The sequence below is a fragment of the Chrysemys picta genome, chromosome 8, assembly GCF_011386835.1.
Source record: "Chrysemys picta bellii isolate R12L10 chromosome 8, ASM1138683v2, whole genome shotgun sequence".
In the NCBI taxonomy this organism is placed as follows: domain Eukaryota; kingdom Metazoa; phylum Chordata; order Testudines; family Emydidae; genus Chrysemys; species Chrysemys picta.
This window is the reverse complement of record NC_088798.1, coordinates 21,322,947-21,342,477: the sequence shown is the minus strand read 5'-3', so window position 1 is coordinate 21,342,477 and position 19,531 is coordinate 21,322,947.

The window sequence follows — 19,531 nt, the reverse complement described above, 5'->3', positions numbered from 1 at the left end:
AGCATTAGCTGAACAGAGTTTTGTGATAACTGTTTATTCCATGTGAGAATCATGATTAATTTTTTTCACTTCTGAAAAGACTTTTGAATTATCAACTTATCCTAAAATTACTTTTCATGAGTAACCTTATGCTAGAAAAGTAGCATGTGTGCATCTCCAGGAAGCTATGAAATCGATTTTTCCCAGTAAAACAAGAACTGCATTTCATTACAATCACAGAGGAGTCATTATCCCACATAAAATAGTTACAATAATTTCCATCTTAAAACTGCTTCTATACATTTTGGTAGGAAAAGAACATTAGTCACTTCCACACAAAAAGCAACTCAGTCCTCTTTTGAAGAGCATAAACAGAAATGCACAGTATGCTCCTGATTCAGAATAAAAAGGTTTAAAACAATTTGTGCACTAGGCAGTGACATGCTTAAAAAGGAACAAATTAATTTCTATGCCCTCACGCAAATTCAGTGCATTTCAACGTGCAGCATAAGAGCCTGCTTCTGTTGAAATCAATGGCAAAACTCCCATTGACTTTGATGGAACAAGGATTAGACCACCGTTTATAACCAAATCCTGAGAGGTGCGGAGCAGCTGCAACTTCTACTCAGGTAAGTGGGTCTTGTTGCAAGTGCTCAGCACCTCTCACAGGCCATTTGGACCTTGATTCAATGAAAACACTTAAGCACGAGCTTATGTGCTTCATTGAATATGGATGACTTAAACATGTATTTCTCCCTTGCTCTCTCACTGTTCTACAGCCACTCGTATAACAGAGCACCAAGATTACAATCTGAGACTGCGTGTAGATACAGAAAATAGAAATAGGTAAATAAAAAGGAAACCATAGAACAGATGGAGGATTTAAAAGGAAGTAAACTAATTTAATATGGTTTCAACATTTAAGTGCACAGCCTTATGACTGTTGTTCTTGGCTACCTTCCCACCTCCAAGTCTTCAACTAGTGAGTGTAAACTCTTGAGGGTGGAGACTGATTCCTATGCTATTTGTATTACTCCCATGCTACAAACGGGGGAAACTGAGGCACAGACACACTATACGAGTTGCCCAAGGTCACACAAGAAGTCTGTGGCAGAGCCAGGAATTGAATATGGGTCTCCAGAGTCCCAGGCTGGCACCTAGCCACTGAACTATCCTTCCTCCCCGGAAGCTTGGGACAACAGCCAGCTGGTAGTATGCGGCTCCAACCTGTAGCCCTGGGAGGGGACCAGGGGGGAAAGTGACTTTTCCCCCACAGATATAAGCTCATGCACCTACTCCCCTCCCCACAACTTCTCCACTCAACTTCCTTCTCATTGTAGGTCCTTTGTTTCCATCCTCTGAGGGTACAAACATAGGGAGTGAGGTTTTTAATTACCCCACATGCCCAAGATGTTTTAGCATTTCACCCTCGCCTACGAGACACAACACTGCTGGCCTGCCCCTGCATTCTGAGGCTGGGCTGGAACTCCTCCCAGAGCCTTGACACTTACCCCGGAAATGCAGCACCCTGAGCAGCTTAGGCCTAAAGTTAGCGCTTTGCCTTTTTATGCCATGAAGTTACAGCTGCCTACAGGCTACTCCGCATTTAAGAGAAAATTCTTTGGAAATGTGTTTATTTTCTAGGGATCACAAGGCCTCTTAGAAAGACGGCTTGAGAAAAATCTTTAGCCTTGCAACTTCAAGCCAACCTAGCAAAGAGGTAAAACAATCCGCTACTGAGGTAGGATTTGGGGGGAAGGTGGGGAGTATAAAGAACACTTAGCACAGAGCAGTAGGAAGGTAAAGAACTAAGATCTTTGCCACGGGGAGAACAAAATACAACAGGAAGCCAGACCCATTGTAATCTGTTCTTGTGCGCTACTGTTTAGCACCAGGGCCAGCTCCAGGGTTTTGGCCGCCCCAAGCAGCCAAAACAAACAAACAAAAAAGCCGCAATCGCGATCTGCAGCGGCAATTCGGCGGAAGATCCTTCGCTCCGAGCGGGAGTGAGGGACCGACCGCCGAATAGCCGCCGAATAGCTGGACCTGCCGCCCCTCTCCAGAGTGGCCGCCCCAAGCACCTGCTTGCCAAGGAGCCGGCCCTGTTTAGCACAAAGCTTCACTGAAGATAATTATTCAGTTGTGCAGGTACCCAGAGGTCTGCTGCAGTGCTCTTCTTTTCAAAAGGGGACATCCCCAAGGAAAAGGCTTTCTTTTGCCTGACCTATTCATTATATATTTATTATATTCGTGATTTAATTTCCAAATTAGCACTCTGAAATTTGGTAGGTTCTTGTCCCAAGATTAAACCTACCATTATCATCATCACTGTTCCGTTGGGAGCGCCCATGTGCACAGTCACAGCATTCTCACCTCAGAAATCACACTACATTTATAATAGTTTTATTAACACAGTGAACAAATTCAGAAACACTCTAACCCAGCAAGGCAGGTAGAGATAATACAGAATAAGCTGAGCATCCACATATTTAAACTATCCCTTGCAAAACAACTAATATTTCAGGTTATCTCCCATGGGCTACAGCCCCTCCTCTCAAAGCACACAGGCTGGGATATAACTTTTATGAGTTAAGTTTATGCTACTATGCCTAGCATAGTCACTAGGGGTTTCAGCCCCTTTTCCTTATTTGTAGCGCTCGTCTCCCATAGGTTATTAATCCTTTTACCTCAAGCTTATTAGTATGTGTGTCAATTAGTTATCATGGCATTCTTGTGGTCAGATATCAGCTGATGTCCCTAACTAAAAATATCTCAAGATGCTATAAACTAGCATCTTGTAATTATTTACCTAACAATAAGAGAACTAGATAAGTGCATGGAGGATAGGTCCATCAATGGCTATTAGTCAGGATGAACAGGGATGATGACCCTAGCCTTTATTTGCCAGAAGTTTCATGTTTCATTTCCTTGTTTTTTTGTTTGTTTTTGTGTCTCTCCTTACTAATTCAATCTATCAACTATGGCACAAAAGGGAGATCCAAGAATTAGCCCAGTCTGCTGCTCCCCATGTCACTTTCTGTTCTTCCACAACCTTTTGGCTCCATCCCTGCACACACTGATCTTTCTTCTTCTCCTCCCCCTTGCATATAGTCCCTAGTGACTTTCCAGTCATGCCCTGCTTACACTGCCTGTGCACCACTCTCCCACACAGGTTCCCTGACAGCTTCCTGACTCCCTCACACCAACTGCCTTTTTCTCCCTCTGCATAGATCCCAGTCATTTCGCCTTTTCCTCCCCTCCACAGAGTCCCTAGTGGTTTTGTTTCTCACACCTCCTGCTTCCTTACACTGTACAAAGTTCCTACTGGTTTTTCCTTGCTCTCTCTGCTCCAAGTCTGACTTCCATTCTTGAGATAAAAACTGGGGGCTTCGCTCCTGCCATCTCTTCTCACATTACTTCTTTCCTTGGCCCCAATCTCCTCTCTCTCTTCCCAGTCTCTCAACTGTTCTTCTCCTCTTCCCAAAGTCTCTAACTGCCATTTTGCCAACCTTCAGAATGAGGTGGATATTTAGATAGAAATAACCCTCCCTCTCTCAATAAAAGAGAAAGCTGCCAAGCTTCACCTGGTTTCCATATCAAAACTATGCAAAACAGTAACTTTTCCTGATTTCAATGTAAAATCATATGTTGGCCAAAAGTTGACCCAAACTGTGCCTAAGTTCTGAAAACCATAGAACCAAACAAATTGTCCTGTGAATTTGGGGATAGATCACTTGATGATTACTGTTCTGTTCATTCCCTCTGGGGCATCTGACATTGGCCACTGTTGGAAGACAGGATACTGGGCTAGATGGTCCTTTGGTCGGACCAAGTATGGCTGTTCTTATGTATTTCAGAAGTTTTATACTGCCACTCAGCACCACAGTATCTTAGAGCACCAGGATGTTTGGGAATTCAGCACACAGTTCACTCATCGTTGTTAATTTTCCCATAACTGGAAGCACACAACTCTAAATCCAGGCCTTAAATGGAAGAGAGTTCTGAAGCCTCCTTTCTTATTACTGTTTGTTTTGTTAACCATAGTGACAGGTCAGTGGTAGGACCAACAAGCCCAGTGTTTGAAGCTCATATTAAAGTGCTGCTCTTATCAAATTTAGAGGAAGTGAATTTTTATAGCATCATTCTAAATTAAGTCCATAAGAGGCTTTACTCAGTCTATGAAGGGCAGCCCAGATTTCTTCTATAGACCCTGATGATATTTCCTTTGGGGAAAATTCTGTCAGTCCGTGCATAGAAAGCAAGCATGTGCTGTTAATCTTCTCCCTACAGACCTCTAGACAGTCTCTACAGCAGGGCTGGCCTTACCATGAGGCGAACTGAGGTGACCGCCTCAGGTGCCAGACTGTGGGGGGTGGTGCCACTAGGACCCAGAGTGTAGAAAATTGTGTCTGCTGCTGGTGCATATGTATTATCTCTACTCTAGATGCACAGAGATGGTGGAGTGCTGTGCTGGAGGAAGGAGGGCACAAGCAGACAGGAGAAAAGGTGAGAGGGAATAACAGAAAGCACAATGAGCTGCAGGGAGAGAGAGGAGGAGGAGCCTCTTATATACCTTTCTAGCATCTCCAGGAGCCTGGACTGATTAACACCAGCTTCTCAGGGAGCTTCCTGTTTCCTGCTGCTTCCCTGAACCGACTTGAGGAGAACAGACAGTCAACTGAAGTAGTAGGAGCCAGTTAAGATGCTGATATCTTCCCTCACTCAGGCCCTGCTACCAGCCTGCTTATTTGTCCCCTTCAATTGAGTGTTGAGAGCCACTATAGCAGGCACAGAACTGCAGTCATGAGTGAAAGAAGAAAACGCCCCTCTGGGGCAGCATTCAGAAAAAGAAAGAAAGCAAAGGAAGCTTTTCTATATAAGCAGGAAGGAGCTCTCCTTGAACAAATGTTCATGGTGAGCCTTCCAGCCCCAGTGAGCATGTGAGTGGTGAGGAGATGCCTGATCTTCCAGGTAGTCAGAGTGCAGGTGACCCGGCAGCTACTGCAGCATCCATATCTCCATCTCAAATGGATGTAACCATGCACATTCCTGAAGAAAAGTGTAGATAAGAAAAGAGTGTGGTGGAGGCACAAGAAACAGCTGCTGCTGAGTTTAGTTCCTTAAGTCTAGATGATCCAGGACTGTGAACCCACTTGAGAAGTAGCCTGAGGGACTTCCTTGTACTGCATGGGCTACAGCAAGTGAAAAACCTCATGTTCCCCAAAATGAAAATAGAAGTTTCCATCCAACACGTTACTGGTGTGAAATCCCCCATGGTGACAAAGTGGAGAGGCCATGACTTATGTACTCAAAAATTCAGAATGCTTTATACTGTTTTTGTTGCAAACTCTTCCAGTCTAATGTTCCAGCCACATTGGGTTCTACAGGAACAAACGACTGGAAAAATCTGGCTAGAAATCTGGCTTGCCATGAGAAGGCAGCAAATCACCAGAGAGCATTCCATAGGTGGAAAGAGCTTGAGATGAGACTAAGGTTAAAGGCCACCATAGATGATCAGCATCAAGAGAAGATTGCATCAGAATCTCTTTACTGGCAAAATGTTCTGAAAAGACTCATTGCCACTGTGAGAATGCTTGCTACCCAAAACCTAGCACTGTGTGGCACTTCAGATCAGCTGTATGTGCCAAACAATGGAAACTTCCTTAAAATTGTGGAGCTGATGGCTGAGTTTGATGCTGTACTCCAGGAGCATCTAAGAGTCACCACCCAAGAAATGTACACACACCACTATTTTGGAAAAACAATTCAAAATGAGATCATATAGTTACTGGCAACAAAAGTCAAACAGAAGATTGTGGCAGATCTGAAGTCAGCAAGATACTATTCTGTTATTCTGGACTGCACACCTGAAATCAGCCATACGGAACAAATGACTTTAATGGTGCATTTTGTAACAACAACAGAACCTAGTGAAAATGTCCCTGCAATGGTGACTGTCAGAGAGCATTTTCTAGAAATTATTGACTTTGATGATACTACAGGAACTAGTATGACAAATGTACTTCTTAAAAAGGCTGGAAGATATGGGAATTGCGATAGCTGACATGAGAGGTGAGGACTACGATAATGGTGCCAACATGAGAGGAAAGAACAGAGGAGTGCAGACACGGATCCGAGAGTTAAACCCTTGAGCTTTTTTTGTCCCATGCAGTTCTCATTCATTGAACTTGCTGGTCAGTGATGCAGCCTCAGCTTCTAGTGAGGCTGCTGAATTTTTTAATGTAATTCTAAGCATCTATGTATTTTTCTCTGCATCAACTCATCGATGGCAAATTTTGAAGCAACATCTGGGAACATTCTCTCTGACACTGAAACCACTGAATGCCACACGATGGGAAAGTCGAGTGGAGGTGATAAAGCCTATCAAACACCAAATTGGGAAGATAGATGATGCCATAGTTGCCATTATGGAGGATAACGCTATGACAGGAACTGTTCATGGGAGAACAGTGGCAGAGGGAAATGGAATCACCAGAAACATACATAATTTCAAATTTCTGTGTGGCTTAGTGTTGTGGCATGACATACTGTTTGAAATAAATGTTGTAAGCAAGAGACTCCAAGGTGTTGACCTTGATATATCTGGAGCAATGGAACAACTGGACAAAGCAAAGTCATACCTACAGTCTTACTGGTCAGATGAGGGATTTCAAAATGTTCTGAAGAGTGCACAGAAGTTGGCAGAGGAACTTCACACTGAAGCTATTTTCCCACCCATTCAAGAATACAAGAGTTACCGAAGAACAAGACATTTTGCTTACAAGGCATGGTTTAATCCCATAAGAGACCCCAAACAACAATTCAAAGTTGAATTCTTTAACCAAGTGCTAGATTGTGCAATACAGTCAGTTGAAGAACGTTTCATGCAGCTCAAGGAACACAGCAGTATATTTGGGATGTTGTATGATATTCCAAAACTCCTCACTATACCTGAAGAAGACCTACACCAGCAATTCAGGACACTAGAGACAGTGTTGACACATGATGACATGCGCGATATTGATGCGAGTGATTTAGGTGATGAACTGAAAGCCCTTTCAAGGTGCATTTTAGCAGGATCAACTCCAAAGGCTGTTCTGGAATATATGTGCATAAATAAGATGATCACCCTCTTTCCAAATGTTTTTGTTACTCTGCGCATACTTCTAACACTTCCTGTAACAGTTGCCAGTGGAGAATGCAGCTTCTCCAAGCTGAAGTTAATAAAAAACACATCTATGCTCCACAATGACACAGGAGAGGCTTGTCGGCCTTGCAACCATCTCAATAGAGCATGAGCTGGCCCAGACTGAGGACCTTCAGAAGAAAGCAGTTAAAATCTTTGCAACCAAGAAGGCACGGAAAGCACCACTTTGATTATTCAAACAGATACAAATGCCAGTGTTTACTACGCAGACAAGAAAAGTTACATTTGCTGTTCAGGCGTTTGAAAGTTAAGTGTTACTTGAAATTTTTGAACGAGGCATTTTAAGTTGTTAGTTCTCCTTTATTGGGGTAGGTAGCAGAGCAGTACCATGAGAGGAGTAGAACAGGAAGAAGGCAGAATTGAGACCTTTCAAAGTTGTGGCCCAAACAAGGGGACATGGGGGCCGGGGGCGTCATTTGAGCTCCCCGCCTCAGGTGCCAAATGTTGTGGGCCAGCCCTGCTCTACAGAACAGCCCCATTCAAAAAACTTATTTAATGAAAGACTCATAACTTTAAAAATACCTTGTAAGACAGGGAAGACGATACATAAAAACCAATAAACAGCAATTGCATGGATCTTAATCAAATGTACCACAGGGAGAAAGTATGCTTCAGAGGAGAGGGAGTCAGGAGACCTAAATGCTATTCTCAGCTCTGCCATTGACCTTTTCCTGTGACTTGGTAAAAACTAAATATCATCATGGGGTATAAAACAGATTTGACAGACAAGTTCTGCTTATGTGTGAAGAATTAGAGGATTTGCAGAGCATTACAAAGAGAAGCCATGCATTGTTTAAGGTAGCATAAGACAACAGCTTTATGCTTCCTCACTAGACACTGCTTTCAGATCACCATTGCAATCACCACAGGTACTATATTTATTAACTACCTTGCAGCTCCATTTAAAGCCCCCCATGCATTTTATTCTTGGAAGAATTAATCTGCATTATTGGTTGCCTGTGAAAACCAATAAGTTGTGCATGTATGTAAGAATGTTGCTAATTATCCAGCTGTCCAGATGCTACAGCCTATGCAAGTGTGAACACTACAACGTATTACAAGAAGTTGCCCCAACCCACTTACTTCACAAACAGAAGCAAAAATCTGTCTGTGGAGCAGCTCAGACCATAAATCATTGAGCAACAGGAGCCAAAAGGAGTTCCCTACTTTAAAGATGAAGTGAGGAGAAACTCTCCCTGGCAGGTAACTGCTTTCTACTTCAACAACTCCTAAAACTAGTCAGGCTCTCTCTCTGACCCTCATGAGCTTAAAGACACCAGTAGGGAAACTGACTTTTCTACTTAAAGCTTGAGAAGCAAATTAGAAGTAAAAAGCAACAGAAGGTCCTGTGGCACCTTTAAGACTAACAGAAGTATTGGGAGCATAAGGTAGGCGTATATACTGAAAACCCACCGACCGCTACGCCTACCTTCATGCCTCCAGCTTCCACCCTGGACACACCACACGATCCATCGTCTACAGCCAAGCGCTGAGGTACAACCGCATCTGCTCCAATCCCTCAGACAGAGACCAACACCTACAAGATCTTCACCAAGCATTCTCAAAACTACAATACCCACACAAGGAAATAAAGAAACAAATCAACTGAGCCAGACGTGTACCCAGAAGCCTCCTGCTACAAGACAGGTCCAAAAAAGAAACCAACAGAACTCCACTGGCCATCACCTACAGTCCTCAGCTTAAACCTCTCCAACGCATCATCAGTGATCTACAACCCATCCTGGACAATGATCCCTCACTTTCACAGACCTTGGGAGGCAGGCCAGTCCTCGCCAACAGACAACCCGCCAACCTTAAGCATATTCTCACCAGCAACCATGCACCGCACCATAACATCTCTAACTCAGGAACCAACCCATGCAACAAACCTCGATGCCAACTCTGCCCACATATCTACACCAGCAACACCATCACAGGACCTAACCAGATCAGCTACAACATCACCGGCTCATTCACCTGCACGTCCACCAATGTTATATATGCCATCATGTGCCAGCAATGCCCCTCTGCTATGTACATTGGCCAAACTGGACAGTCACTACGCAAGAAGATAAATGGACACAAGTCAGATATCAGGAATGGCAATATACAAGAATCTGTAAGAGAACACTTCAACCTCCCTGGCCACACAATAGCAGATGTAAAGGTAGCCATTTTACAGCAAAAAAACTTCAGGACCAGACTCCAAAGAGAAACTGCTGAGCTCCAGTTCATTTGCAAATTTGACACCATCAGATCAGGATTAAACAAAGACTGTGAATGGCTATCCAACTACAGAAGCAGTTTCTCCTCCCTTGGTGTTCACACCTCAACTGCTAGCAGAGCACCTCACCCTCCCTGATTGAACTAACCTCGTTATCTCCATACTGATTTATACCTGCCCCTGGAAATTTCCATTACTTGCATCTGAAGAAGGAGGTTCTTACCCACAAAAGCTTATGCTCCCAATACTTCCGTTAGTCTTAAAGGTGCCACAGGACCCTCTGTTGCTTTTTACTTCTTTATACAGATTCAGACTAACACGGCTACCCCTCTGAAATTAGAAGTAATTTATCCCCCCCACAAAAAAATCAACCCTATATTAACTTAATCTTTTAATTTGATGTGGCCAATCCCGAGTAGCTCGCTGTATTCCTTTCTGGTACCCTGTCTTTCAATTTTAAGGTCTTTGAGGCAGCAACTACTATTTCGCTGTTTAAGAAGCAGATAGCACTTTGTCAGCAGTATGAGTTAGGTTGGCCTATACATAACTTACTAGAGTTTGTGTATTCTGGTAAGTGGGAGATATTTTCTGCAGGATAGAGTTCTTTGATTTTTCAGCCCTATAACATTATAGAAATAACTTTGATTCCTGGGGATTTAAGCAGAGAACTTTAGGGCACCTTAAAACATAGTTCTACTCTGGAAGTAACTGTGTAAAAATGGTTCAGTGGAGCGTACGTTATTGTGTCTTGGTGATTTCCAAATCAGACTTCATAAGTTCTCAAGTCAAAAGATGCTTTTTCTCTACATACTTGACTTGGGATCCAAAAGAAACTGGGTTCTGATTTATGCATCAATCATAAAAAAGAGTCTGTAAGTCAAATACTGCCCTCACTTATACCTGGGCAACTCTGTTGCCTCACATTCAGATTTCATTTACATCTACGCAATCCTATTGTCTCCAGTGCAGAACATAACTGCCTTTTGAAAAGCAGTCATAATTTGAAAGTAATGGGAGGCACAAGTGACCCTGCAATTGGAACAGTTAACAATTCTATTGATAAGCCAGAATAAATGCAATTCACTTTGCCAGAATCGACCGTAAAAAACTGTGTTTCATCATGAAAACAAGCAGACTAGACTCTGAATACACAGACAGATCCGCTATGAAAGTGTGCTTTTTTTTTTTAAACAGACACTTTTCACAGTTGCACACACTCTTCAAGAATGAGATTTTAATGTCTAGTCTAATGTAGTCATTTCTAAGGATTGTCATGCAGTGCTGTTTTAATGTAAATTACATAACAACGCTACTAAACATGGATCATCATTAAAAGGTCATTAGAGATTAATAAGTCACTCCAAAAGAATATTCTGACTCTGCTCATAAAACAAACTGAATTGTAAAACATGGTGATAATTGATCCAAATAAATACAACACATTAAAAAGTGGTAAAAGATTTGTGGAATTCAATAACAAAAAACAAATAAAGCCTACATTGCACACGTAAGTGTATGTGCTGGCAATTTTGAGGATTCATGTTTGAAGACCCACTGAAAATGTAAGTCTTAATCATTACCTTATATGTTTAAATAGAACCTAAAATGATTTATTTTGTTCCAAACTTAGGCAAGTTTGGCAGGGAAAGTTCTCTTCCAGAATCAGTGAAATGTATAGAAGAATCACCACTGCAAGTGACTTTTCTACTCAAGCTCCATCTACAAACAGATCTGTCTTACTTTTGGTTGTTAAGAGGGAGGATGTGCTGTCAGTTCTAGCTAGGATTTCCTTACTTTAGATAATTCTAATAGAACCTAATATACCAAGGCCAATATGTTCAACTCTGGGTGCAGCTCCTAAATCCAGAGTCAGGCACCTAAATAAAAGTGGCCTGATTTTCAGACATGCTGAGCAACCCTAGCTCCCTTTGATTTCAGCATGGATGGGTGCAGGGAGCTCAGTGCAGGATCAGGGTCTTGATGTTTCTTTCTCTTGTGATCTTTACTTACTCTTATGATGCTGTGCTGTCTGTCCTCTTTTTTTTTAATCCAGTCGCACTCAGGGCCGGATTTCCCAATAGGCACAGTGGGCACGAGCCTAGGGGCACCGGCATTCTAGGGGAGCCTAAAAATTCAAATTATGCCCCCAGCAGGGGGCTGGTCCGGCTGAGGGGGAGACGGCCCCACGCAGCCCTGCTGGAGCGCTCCTCGCTCAGCCCGGCGGTAAGAGTCGCAGAGGGAGGCCGGGGCTCCTAAAAGTGAAAAGAGCCCCCCACGGCTGTCTGCCGTGGGGGGCTCCAAGCCCCTGTGCCTATGGGTGCACAAGATGTACATCTGGTCCTGGTTCCACTACTTCTTTTGCTTGCTCTGTACTGCTCTTGTCAGCACATTCACCCCCATCCTCCCAATCTAGATTTCATTCACATGGGGCTCAGACATCTGTCACCATACATCATATAAATTGTTTATCTTGAACAAGAATAACTACAGAAAAAACAAGTAGAAAAAAACATTAGGAGAGGCTGCCACTAAAAGGCAATTGTGAGGATATTCTATTTCCTTGAGAGCAAGAAAAGTAAAACATAACAGGAGTGAAAAATCCTTAAGCACTAATAAGGAGATGCAGTTTAGAGATTCAGCTATTTGTCTCTGCCAAATTTAAAGGGTCAGTACACCAAGAAAGGCATGCTGGGAAAGCAATCCAATAAGGTGGTGATCCTGACTGAGGAGAGCTAGTACTAGGGACTAGGGAGCTCTAGGCTTCTGCATTTTGTAACTGCAGACATGCATTAGATTAGAGATATCCGCTATGAAAATGCTAAGGGGCATTTTCTAGCCACACAGGGCAGTGGGCAGATACATGGCGTAAAGGCTGCTACTGCCTTTGGGCTGAAGTAGGTTTTACAGTTAACTTCAGGTGGAGGCAGGAGTTTCTGCATAGCCACAGTTCTCCTCCCACAGTTCAGCTGTGTCTTTCACCCATCCCTGCATAAGGGTGTTATGCTACAAAGTGCTCAGCTCCCAGGGGAGCTCAAGATGCTCAACATCAGGATCAGGCTTTGAAGTACAACATGAACAGAAATGTCCCAGCCAGAGTCTAAATTCCAACCCACCCATTGGATTGCGGGTACAGTAGAACCTTTCGATAGCCGCCTGGGGTTGTGTGGCACATGCTGTGCAGCACAGATTCATTTTTACAAACTCTCCTCGGGGTTTAACTTTTTGATAGTCAATATCTGTTTCTTATTATTCCTGGTCTCAAAACTGATTTCACACCACCGCCAATCAGAATGTTACATCTTAATGTCAGACTTTATATCAGTCAAGCAGGCACTGAAGAATTCCAACAGGTTTTACAGTGTGTGTACTTCTTTAGCATATAAAACAAAATGGCTTCTGTACAGAAGTATACAATGTTTTTATTTTCCTTTTGACAGGTAATTTTCTCCATAGTAAGAGCACTCCGTTCCTTGGCAAACTCTACCTGCCAATTGGTGGAATAAAGAGATTCTTCCAGTGAGCCACTATTTGGGGGGATAGCTCAGTGGTTTGAGCATTAGCCTGCTAAACCCAGGGTTGTAAGTTTAATCCTTAATGGGGCCATTTAGGGGTCAAGGGCAAAAATCTGTCTGGGGATTGGCCCTGCTTTGAGCAGGGGGTTGGACTAGATTAGGGTTACCATTTTTTAAAATAACAAAAAGAGGACACTCCAAGGGGCCCCACCCCCACCCCAACTCCGCCCCCTTCCCCACCCCGGCCCCACCCCAACTCCGCCCCTTTCCCAACGTCTCCGCCCTAACTCCGCCCCATCCCCTGAACACTCCACCCCCTCCTCCTCCCCCTCCTCTGCTTCCCGCGAATCAAATGTTCACGGGAAGCCTGAAACAAGGAGGCAGGCAGCAGGTAAGCTGGGGCGGGGGGGGCGCGCGAGGAGGCACAGCCCAGTCCAGCCCTCTGGCCGAGCGGCTCAGGCCCGGCTCAGCTTGGGCCCTGGGGTGCCAGCCCCGGCCGAGCGGCTCTGGCCCCGGCGGCTCCGGCCCGGCTCGGCTCGGGCCCTGGGGCGCTGGCCCCGGTTCCGGCGGAGCGCGCCAGCCCTGGCCTGCCCCGGCCCCGGTGGCTCCAGCTCGGCTCGGGCCCCGGGACACGGGCACTGGCCCCGGCCGAGCGGCTCCGGCCCCAGCGGCTCCGGCCCTGGTTCCGGCCGAGCACGCTGGCCCCAGCCGAGTGGCTCCGACCCGCCCCAGCCCCGGCAGCTCCAGCTCAGCTCGGGCCCCGGGGCCCGGGCACCGGCCCCAGCTGACCAGCTACGGCCCCGGCGACTCCAGCTCGGATCGGGCCCCGGGGCACCGGCCCCAGCACCAGCCCCGGCCCTGGCCGAGCGGCGCCGGCCAGCAGCCGAGCACCGCCGGTCCCAGCAGCTCCGGCTCCGGCCCCAGCGTGGATCCAAGCCCCACGACCCCTCCCTATTTTCCCAGACATTTCTGGCTTTTTGGAATTTCCCCCGGACAGGGATTTGACGACCAAAAAGCCGGACATGTCCGGGAAAATCCTGACGTATGTAACCCTAGACTAGATGACCTCCTGAGGGCCCTTCCAACCCTGATATTCTATGAAAGCAAGAGATCTAGAAGTTTTGCTGCATTAGGTGTTGACTATTTTATACCTTAAAGATTGTACTACTAAGAGCTTAATTGGGCTCATACTTTGGATAAGTAATTGCACCTGTCTCAGAAAATCAGGATGTCTGACAGACTACCAAGTATGCTGAAAACTGTATTTAGTGCTACATCCCTCCAGAAGACATCGTTACTCTTAATCATTTAGAACATCCTGCTTGGGGCAATGTATGATCTAAAGGGTCACACTCAGCTAAGAGCAGAGTCATCATGTGAAGGCTCATATTGGAGTTAGTAAGTTTAAGAGATCCCATTTCCAAGAGCCCCAAGTATAAGTGTTCTATTTGAGGGGCTTCACAGAGGCAGAGAGCCTGGCATAGGCCCTCTGAACAGCAGTGAATTTCACCAAAAATTTGATAGGGGATGTAACAACAGGTACCTATGGCTAATTTACCCCACTAGTTTCAAAATTCTTGGGGCCTGGTGATTGACAAGTCATTCCCCACTCATTTAAACAGCTGCACAAGCAGAGATCCTGTTCCTGAGAACATCACATGTGCCTGAAATTCTGTCCTTATTCCATGTGTTCAGAGTCATACTCTTTTTCAGAATGGGCTTGCTATTGCTTATCATATGCTTCCTGCCTTTTCAGTCAATCCTTAGAGCCTGCAGTAACCCTGTTCCTTGGTTTGATCAGGACTGGTATCTATGCTAAAAGGGAGAAAACCCTTCCTTAAATGTATTTGTTTTACAACTGTATTTTGTTCACCTCAATAAATCAAACCACTGCTCTGAAACTGCTGCCCCTGTCTGAATTTTAAATGTCAGCAAGTATACAGATTGTTCTGTATGAGCATCTTACGGCAACTCGGTCAGCTTGTTTTCAGTTAAGTCCTTTGAATCAGTCACTTGGAAAAAAAAAATCTTTAAAGAAAAATATTAGTGCAAGTAATTCAGTTTAAACACACGGGGCCAGAGGAGGAAGCTGAGAGGAAGCGAGAACTGATTCTAGCCTTGAGCATGCAGGTGTTTGGAAACTACTCAGCCTATTTTCTTCCAATACAGTTTGATCAGAATCACTCCCACTACAATAGTCTGAACTCTGCAGTTTAATGTGTGGCCCAACTCTGCGACCTGGAATTAAGGTAAATATCTGAAGGTATCAGTAGCCAATATCAACATTGCTCTGAGTTTGATTAACAGATGCCTTTCAAAACATACTGAAGATTTAATGCGTCTTATATTATAGCAATGAGTAGAAACCAAATCCCAAAATGTAAATATCCCCAAATTGCAGAGGATTAATATTCAGATCCAGATCCAAGTGTTGCAGCTCATGGTCATCCCTGATTTATTGAAACATGTTCTCTTTGCTCTAGGCAAAGGCATCTCTCCAGCTGAAGACTCCGCTGGCCTGGGTCTCTCCAGAGAGGAAAGAACTGGAATAGCTGGCTGTGTCACCTTCTCCACAGCTCCCTGCATAGGGGCCATTTCAAGGGTGTGCTGTCCTTTGGCTATCCTCAAGGAACCTTCGCCAGATGGTGCAGGCTGAGCAACTAGTGATGGGGCAAGAACTGCATAGAGAATCAGGGATTTGTAATCAGCTTCCTATTGCCCTCATCACCACCACTAAAGTGGGGGAAGCAGATAATCTGGTCTATAATTTATATACTGTAGTACATGGGTGTACAAGACACTTCGCAGATGTAAAACAGAGATCCTGGGACCAAGAGCCTGGGGCCAGATTTACAAAGATATATTTAGGAGCCTTTCAATGGGAGTTAGGTGCCTAACCTGTTTAGGCACTTTTGTAAATCCCACTAGGTGCCATTCTGCATCTATAGGCACATAAATACCTTTGTAATTCTAGCCCCTAAAGTCTATATTAGAAATGAACAAAATGAATACTGACAGACTATGGCTGGGTGTAGAGAAGGAGGAGAGACTAGAAAAAGAGGAGACAGGAGTTTTCCCTAGAAAAATCTCTCATGTACTTTGTTTGATTCATGGTCAGGCACAAGAGTGGAGGCAGATAGTTCCAGTGTGAAGACTGCTGGTGAAAGAAAGAAGTTTAGTAGAGGGATAACATAGGTAGTCAGCATTTGGCTTAGACCAGAGGAAAGGGAAGACTCTTCCTGGCATAAGAATGGCATAAAGAGAATAAGCTGGTTATGAAAGAGGGAACGGGACAGGAGAAGTCAGAGCTTAGGACATGTTAGGGATTGTCAGAGGAAAGGAGAACAAAATATCAGCATAAGCACAGGTGTGTAGGGCACTGAAGATAATAAGGAGATGGAAGTTGATGCAGGAAGAGAAGATCAAAAAAGGAGGAGGATGGCTACTCCCTTTCAGCCAGCAGACCTATCACCCCTAGGGTTTAGGATCTAAATAATTGGAGGAGGTTGCATTGTGGTTTCCAACACGAAAATTGATTTTGGATAGGTCTCACTGGGTTGGTCAGCATAGAGTTTGCTGGGGTGTCTGAGACATGGTCTAAGGCTATAAAAGATGCTGCTGCAGAGCTGAAGGTCAGGAAATAATAGGGGGTAGTGAGGTGTTTGGGAGATATCTGTTGGTTGGGCAAATATCAACTGCATTTAAATAAGTTAGGTAAAGGTGAGCAAATAAGAGAACAGACCCAAGGAGCACTTATGCACTTTGCTATCATTTATTCAGCGCCTATTAGCCAACAGGGAAAAAAACCTCAATCAGTCATTTCAGTTTGCCTGTGAAAGTTTTACAAGCCTGCTGAAGTCACCCTCTGAAAAAAGCAACAGAGGGTCCTGTGGCACCTTTAAGGCCTGGTCCACACTAACCCCCCACTTCGGACTAAGGTACACAAATTCAGCTATGTTAATAACGTAGCTGAATTCGAAGTACCTTAGTCCGAACTTACCGCGGGTCCAGACGCGGCAGGGAAGCTCCCCCGTCTATGCCGCGTACTCCTCTCGCCGAGCTGGAGTACCGGCGTCGACGGCGAGCACTTCCGGGATCGATCCGGGATCGATCTATCGCGTCTAGATCAGACACGATAAATCGATCCCAGAACATCGATTGCCTGCCGCCAGACCCGGAGGTAAGTGTAGACGTACACTAAGACTAACAGAAGTATTGGGAGCATAAGCTTTCGTGGGTAAGAACCTCACTTCTTCAGATGAGGTTCTTACCCATGAAAGCTTATGCTCCCAATACTTCTGTTAGTCTTAAAGGTGCCACAGGACCCCCTGTTGCTTTTTACAGATTCAGACTAACACGGCTACCCCTCTGATACTTGACACCTCTGAAAAAGATGTTGTAAGCACCTGGAGCCACTCTAGCCTCTAGATCAGGGGTAGGCAACCTATGGCACGGGTGGCACTCACACTGCCTGGGTCCTGGCCACTGATCCGGGGGGCTCTGCATTTTATTTAATTTTAAATGAAGCTTCTTAAACATTTTAAAAACCTTATTTACTTTACATACAACATAGACTTATAGAAAGAGACCTTCTAAGAACGTTAAAATGTATTACTGGCATGCAAAACCTTAAATTAGAGTGAATGAATGAAGACTCGGCACACCACTTCCGAAAGGTTGCCGATCCCTGCTCTAGATATAGTCCTTAAGAAAAATTCCTGAACAACATCCAAATGCAAATGCACAAATTAATCTTGTTAGCAGGAAGAGTTTGAAATGTTACATTTTGCTACTTCCTATTCACCTTAATACTTGCCAGCATACATGACTTTTTATCTGACAACTGCTCGGTAGTAGGAATACAGAAACATTTCCACATCACTTCTTGTAAATAGCAATGAAAACATCCAGGGCCTGAATCATCTCTCAGTTACACCAGTGTAAATCAGGAGCATCTCCGCTGAAGTCAGTGGAGTTCTGCAAGCATCATGCTGGGATAGGTAAGTGGAGAATTGAACCCTCAAGATCTTTAACCCATTTAAAATATCTCTGGGCCCAGTCCTGTGTGATATAATATTCACTCCCAATGAATGCAGTCTTGTGCAGAGGGGCCAGCATGTAGCCAGTTCATCACTGACATTTCCCTTGTTCTGAGGGATTCAGTATGCCTAAACTTCTGCACATGGGTGAATTTCATCTTTTGAGGCTAGAGTGGAACAAACGTACACACTTTCACATCCGTGCCAAATGTAGCATTTTCTTTATTTGAATTGAATTAATGATTCTGTGTTAATCTACAATGGGTTCAGCTCCTGAAGCTACACAGTTTCAAACTCAGAGTGAAAATAACCTCTAGCGCTTTTCTATTTGCCTCCCCACGTAATCACAGAGGGATAGTGCTTTTTTTTCACTATAACGCTAAACAAACACAATGAGAAATGAATGATAAAATAAACTAATTGGCTACACATTCTGCCAAACACCAGCCACTCTACTTTGCAACTTGTTACAGTATCACTAGCTATCACTTTGTAGCATGGAAGATCATCATGGAAGAAACAACTAACTTGGGCTTCAGTGCTAGGCTGCAAACGTTGAAAATTTGCAGGAAAATAGTAGTACAAAGGAAAGGTGTTGTTTCTCTGCTAGATTAGGTTTTATTCTGAAATATTTTTTTACAGAGTTAGTATCACATTTCATAGATGTATGGAAGGTCATTTGAGTGTACTGCATGTTTGGTCATTTGAGATAGACAACAAGACAGTGGGTGCTCCAGGCATGGAGAAAGGCATTAAAGGGGGCCCTAGGACAAGAGAGGATGCATTATACAAAGCGGATGGTAAAGGAGGGAGACCCAGGAGGTAGCTTCAGTGCCAATGCCAGCTTTCAGCCATTCAGTAAAAGACATAAAATGAAAAAAAGTCCTCAGATTCAAGGCTTTAATAATTTAGCCCCAACCTATATCTTAGATCTCATTTTGTGTTTTGTGTTTCCTCATTTGCTCTGCCAATGATGCCAGCCTTCTTCAGGTCTTCACTCAGGGTGGCCCCCCCATTGGAATGCCCTTCCAGCCTCAGCCCTCCTTGTGGGAAGAATGCTAGAAAACTACCTCCAACTTGTCTTTGCATCAGATGGACGGAAACTTTACTTGAATGAGTTCAAAATGAGATTTGGAGGTGCGGGGACAGGGCCGGCTCCAGGCACCAGCAAAGGAAGCAGGTGCTTGGGGCGGCACATCCGGGTCTTCGGCGGCAATTAGGCGGCGGGTCCCTCAGTGTGAAGGAGCAAAGGACCCGCCACCGAATTGCCGCCAAAGAATGAAGCCAAAGTGCCACCGATCGCAGCTTTATCTTTTTTTTTCCACTTCACCGCTTGGGGCGGCAAAAAAGCTGGAGCTGGCCCTGTGTGGGGAGGGGAGAAAACCTGACCCTACTTGTCACATAGAAAGTTTTTAGTATTCCCAATCCCACTACGCCCCTTATTTCAGGGCTGTAGAATACATTTACTGTAGTAGCCTCTGTGAGTATATTCAGCGCAGTAGTGGTTACAGTACTCCTTCACATCCTAACTACTAGTGCACCTGCACAATTTTGAAAAGCAAGTTGGGCA